General features: G+C 40.9%; 1 long non-coding RNA gene across 1 annotated transcript; it reads right to left on the bottom strand.

Moving 5' to 3' along the window:
- Positions 1-3,139: 3,139 nt before the first annotated feature.
- LOC141083994 (uncharacterized) lies at positions 3,140-4,240 on the bottom strand. Its single transcript, XR_012230896.1, has 3 exons — positions 3,804-4,240; positions 3,651-3,711; positions 3,140-3,283 (listed from the first exon to the last, which is right to left on the bottom strand). It is a non-coding gene; the product is annotated as an uncharacterized lncRNA (long non-coding RNA).
- Between the last annotated feature and the right edge of the window lie 1,622 nt (positions 4,241-5,862).

Genomic DNA, 5,862 nt, shown 5'->3' on the forward strand with positions numbered 1-5,862 from the left:
CAGGAGTCTCAGATTGGATTTAAGACAGCCGACGCCCTATTCAGTTGCTGGTGATTCCTTTTGGCTTGTCAGCTCTTGGTTTTCAGCTCTGTTCCAGTCATCTAAAGCTAAGTTTTTCTGCAAATGTTTACTCTTGATTTTGTTGGTCTATTCAGTTTTTTGTGTGGTCAGCCAGCCCCGGCTGGGGGCTGTGCTGAATTTCCACTCTTATTCATCAGTATTTTGCCAATTTGCTTTTTGTCCCTTACTAGTTTGGTCTCTTTTTGCTCTGTCTCAGAATATTGAGTGCTGATATAGTGGGAGAAGTCTAGTGACTTCAGGGTTAATTTTGCTATCAGAAGTGTTGGACTTTATTTTTGTAGGGTTTTTTTGCAGATTACAGTGTCTTTCCTTTCCTTTCCTTTCTAGTTAGTTCGGACCCCATCATTTGATCAGCCTATTTTCCTGCCTGTGTTTGTGCCTTCATCTTGTTTCGCCGTCAATACATGTGAGGGGGCTAACTATTCCTTTGGGGTCTGCTCTGGGTCAGTTAGCTTTCCCCTTTTCATGCTTCAGGCTTATTTAGTCCTCCGGCTGTGACGAAGCGTCTAGGAACATCGTAGGTACGCTCCATGGCTGCTGCTAGTTGTGTGATAGGATCAGGGATCTGCAATCTGCATAGTTACCAACCTCTCTGGTTTTCTGTGACTTAGCTTGTTTTGCTATTTTCTCCTCGGTGACCCATTTATAACAGAATCACCAGCCATACCGCAGATTCTAGGGTACTCAAAAGCAGGAAAAAGTTGTTACAAAAAAAAGTGTCAGATTTTTTTTTTTTTATATTTTTTCCTCTTTTTCTCTGAGGGCCGTAGGAGGATTTTTTTTCTTTTTCCTAATGGAGATTAAGCAATTGTCTGATCGTGAGGAGCAGCTGGCTGCTGAAGTACAGGGAATTTCCACCTGCCTCATTCAGTCACATGCTGCTGAACCTAAGATCCCTACTCCTGATGTGTTTTCTGGGGATTGGTCTAAATTTCTGAATTTTAAGAATAATTGTAAATTTTTTCTGGCCTTGAAGCCTAACTCATCGGGGAGCTCTGTGCATCAGGTTAAAATTGTCATCTCCTTGCTGCACGGCGATCCCCAGGATTGGGCTTTTTCTCTGACACCTGAAAAACCTATTCTGACTAATGTGGATGCATTTTTTCAAGCCTTGGGGTTGTTGTATGATGAACCTGATACTGTTGATCAAGCTGAAATAACCCTGTTGGCATTAAACCAGGGTCAGGATTCTGCAGAGTTATACTGTCAAAAATTCCAAAAGTGGGCGGTCCTTACTACATGGAATGATAGTGCATTGGCAGCTCTCTTTCGGAAGGGTTTATCAGAGGTCGTAAAATACGTTATGGTGGGATTTCCTGTTCCCTCTGGTCTGGATGATTCTATGTCAATAGCCATTCAAGTTGATCGGCGTTTATGTGAGCGTAAAACTACATTGGAGGCACTGCCACCTTTTGAACAAACGTCTGAACCTATGGAATCTGATGGGGTTTTGTCTAGGGCGCAACTTCAGGAGTTTAGAAGGCGTAATAAGCTGTGTTTTTTCTGTGGAGACGTCTCTCATACTATTTCTGTCTGCCCAAAATGAGAGGAAAGTTTTGCTCACACATTTGCTGTGGGCAGTATACAAACTAAGTTTCTTTTGGCAATTACTCTGATCTGCTCCTTATCCACGTTTTCCACGAAGGCTTTTGTGGATTCAGGAGCAGCGTTGAATCTGATGGATTTGGACTTTGCTAAACGTTGTGGTCTTTCCATGACGCCTCTGCGGACGCCTATTCCTTTGAGGGGTATTGATGCTACTCCTTTGATGGAGAATAAACCTCAGTTTTGGACCCAGGTGACAATGCGAGTTAACCCAGACCACCAAGATAATTGTAAATTTTTGATGCTGCATAATCTGCATGATACCATTGTTCTGGGTTTTCCTTGGTTGCAAACTCATAATCCAGTTTTGGATTGGAAATGTGGGTCTGTGGTGAGTTGGGGTTGTCAGTGTGTTCTTAGGGACGCTCCTGTTTTCTCCACCTCTCCTCAGTCTCATGATATTCCTGATTATCTAGCCAATTTTTCTGATGTATTTAGTGAGAGCAAGTCTGCGTCTTTGCCTCCTCATAGGAGTTATGACTGTGCAATTGAGTTGATGCCTGGGTGTAAATTTCCCAAGGGTCGGCTTTTCAACTTATCAGTACCCGAACATGATGCTATGCAATCCTATATTAAGGAGTCATTCTAGAAGGGTCATATTAAACCATCCTCGTCACCTTTAGGTGCTGTTTTTTTTGTGGCCAAGAAAGATGGTTCATTAAGACGATGTATTGATTATTGTTCCCTTAACAAGATGAAGGTTAAATATCAGTACCCGTTACCTCTGATGTCTGATTTATTCTCCAGAGTTAAGAGTGCCTGCTGGTTTACTAAGCTTGACCTCAGGGGGGCGTATAATCTTATTCGCATCAAGCACGGGGATGAATGGAAGACGGCGTTTAATTCTCCGGAGGGACATTTTGAGTACCTGGTGATGCCTTTTGGGCTCACTAATGCCCCTTCTGTCTTCCAATCCTTTATGAATGATATATTCCGTGACTTTGTGGATAAGTTTTTGATCATCTAGCTGGATGATATTTTGATCTTTTCTAGTGATTGGGATTCTCATGTGGAACACGTCCGGACTGTGTTCCGGATTTTGAGGGAGAATTCCCTGTTTGTTAAGAGATCGAAATGCCTCTTTGGTGTACAGAGGATTTCATTTTTGGGATTTATCTTATCTCCATCGACTATTGAAATGGACCCAGCCAAGGTACAGGCCATTTATGATTGGGTTCAGCCTACTTCTTTGAAGGCCCTCCAGAAGTTTTTGGGTTTTGCTAATTTCTATCGTACATTTATAGGTAATTTTTCTGGTATTGTCAAACCACTGACTGATCTGACTAAGAAGGGAGCTGATGTGCTGAATTGATCTCCTGAGGCTATCTCAGCATTTCAGGAGCTTAAGCAGAGATTTACTTCAGCTCCAGTTTTACGGCAACCTGATGTCTCACTTCCATTTCAGCGGGTAGACAGTCACACTCAAAATTGAATGTCACTTGCATCAGAGTCATTAAAGGAATTATTATGATTTTTATTAATTTTTTTTTCCATAAATCAAGAAAAGTGAAAAAACACCGCAAACAGAGATCAGATTCCAAACATGAGTATTACACGGTTACGTTTCAACCTATACCTAGGTCTTTCTCAAACCATACTGCAAGATAAAAATGCAAAGAAAAATTATTTACCCACCAAACAAAGTGATCAAGATAATGTACAAAAGGCTAGAGACATAGTGGACATAAATATATACAAAATTAATTTAAAAAGGGTGTATGCTGAAAAACCCTACAGATACAAAATATATAAACATCTATATATGCACACATAGGACTACACATGGATCTGCACAATAACAGGAATGCAGTGTAAGACAAGAAGATGGTCATAGGAGATATTGCAGACTATTGGCAAACAAAAATACAATACTAATCATATTGTGCTTGGATAAATGGAAAACGAAGCTGGGTGGTGGAGAGAGCGGCTGGCTCAGGAAAGTATAGCAAACATGAGATACTAACCTCAATAGGAGTGTCAAGGTATATGGAAAGAGGACAATTTTTCAGAGTCCCAAAGTAAGGGCTGTGGGGGAAAAAAAAAAAAAAAAAAGGAGAGATAATAAGAAAAAAGGAACAGAGGGTAAGCGAGGCGCCAGTTGGTGCTGCTGTACTGACCTGTGGCAAGAGAGCGGCAGGGATCTGCAGTGTTGTGGGTGGAGGCAAGAATGCCTCGGTTTATATATGTTGAGAGTCACTATGAGGCTGGGAGGAGGGGAGATTACAGGCGCAGGTGTCCAAGAGCTAGTAAATGACGTCATGATGTCGGTAAGAGGCTGGGAGCGTCTGAGGAGGTGATTGCACTTGGAGCAAGTGCTGTAGGAGGAGAGAGCAGGAGGGGGCAGGGCGCCTGCGTGACTGAGCAGGAGAAATGTAAACAGATGCGCGCTATGGCGCCTGTGTAGTGTGTGAGGCTATGAGGAAACAGAGATAAGGGAAAAGGGACAGGGAGGGGAAGAAAAATAGGGAAGAGAAGAAGGAAAACAAGGAGTGTACTGAATAAAAGGGGAAAGAAACCAAATTGAACGTATGGAGAGCGGTGTGTTAGAATGAATGAAGCTATAGGGAAACAACAAGAAAAAAAAAAAGGAATAGTGTCAGGTGATTAGATCAAAAGTGGTGGGGGTAAAAGAGTGAGCATAAAGATGAGGAAGGATTATTGTTATGGATTGAGGAAAAAATGTGAGAAAAAAAGGAAGGATAGAAAAATAGTGAAACAGTGGGGGGTAGAGACAAAAAATAAAAAATAACCAAAAATAACAATGATGAAAAAAAGGAGAAAAAATAGAAAGAATAAGGAAAACAAGAGGAGTGTCAGATAAAAAATAATGACATAAAATATAATAAATAAAATGAAAAAGGGGGGCAAAAGAAAAAATACAAAAATAAAAATAAAACTAAGAAAATAAAAAATAATGAAAAAAGAGGAATAATAAAAATTAATAAAAATGGTAAAAGGTACAAAAAAGAAAAGAGAATGAAAAAATAATAAATAAAGACGGTCAAAAGTGGAAAATAATAAAGTAAAAAATGATAAAATAAAAATGAAAAAAATGAGCAAAGAAATTTGTTATAAAAATAAAAGGAGAAAAAATTATTTTGGGTTGACATATGTCAAAAATACTCACTGGAGGGAAAAGGGGAGGGGGATTAGTGAATCTGAAAAATTAAGAATGTTCAAGAGGTGAGATGAGGGCCACAAGTTCCACCACCCTGTAGATCAAAAAGGAGAAATATTAGTAAATCATTGATATAAAATCACATGCTCATGGCCGAAGACAGTCATAGAAGTAGATCCAACTCACGATTAAGGCCCTTGGGGGCCAGAGTCTGTAGCCTATGAATCCAAAAAGACTCCCTAGTTTTAAGGAGCTTAATGTGGTTACCGCCCCTGCGTGGTCGGTCAACCTTCTCTATCGCCTGAAACCTAAGCTGGGAAACTGAATGATTGGCGTTAATTAAATGGTGTGGTATAGGGAGCCAGGTTTTCTTGCATCGAATGGTAGATTTGTGACTGGCAATTCTGTCGCGCACGTGTTGGGTAGTTTTGCCTATGTAAAGTAGGCCACAAGGGCATTTAATTAGGTAAACCACATAGTTAGTATCACATGTAAAAAATCCCCTAATGTTGTGGCGTTTGCCAGTGTGTGGGTGTGTCACATGGCTCCCCTTGATGACATTGGAACAACAGGCACAACCCAGACAGGGAAAGGTACCTTTACGTTCAGTCCCAAGGAAGGTTTGTCTAGGTAATTTGGTTAGGCTACCAATGTCAGCTCTGACCAACTCGTCTTTAATATTTTTAGGTCGTCGTTTGCACATAAGTGCTGGTGTATTGAAGGCCTCAATGTTGGGGTAAGACTTAGGTAGAATGGACCAATGTTTTCTGATGATGTGGTAGATTTTGGGCATAATCGGATGATGAGTGTGTACAAAGGTAACTCTTTCCCTTTGAGGTTGAGATGGTTGTAAAGAACGAGGTTCCAAGGCTCGATGTACTTCGCTTTCAAGAAGTTTTTTTGGGTATTGTCTTTCTGTAAACTTGTTGGCCATTTCATTTAGACGAGTCGGGGCAAGGGTAGGATCTGTAACAATCCTTGTTACTCTTGTGAACTGCGAGCGGGGCAGACTTTTCTTAGTGGAGATAGGATGGCAGCTCGTGTAATGGAGGAGGTTG

Source organism: Dendrobates tinctorius, unplaced genomic scaffold (genome assembly GCF_039654945.1).
Source record: "Dendrobates tinctorius isolate UK_male_01 unplaced genomic scaffold, ASM3965494v1 ptg000022l, whole genome shotgun sequence".
Classification (NCBI taxonomy): Eukaryota; Metazoa; Chordata; class Amphibia; order Anura; family Dendrobatidae; genus Dendrobates; species Dendrobates tinctorius.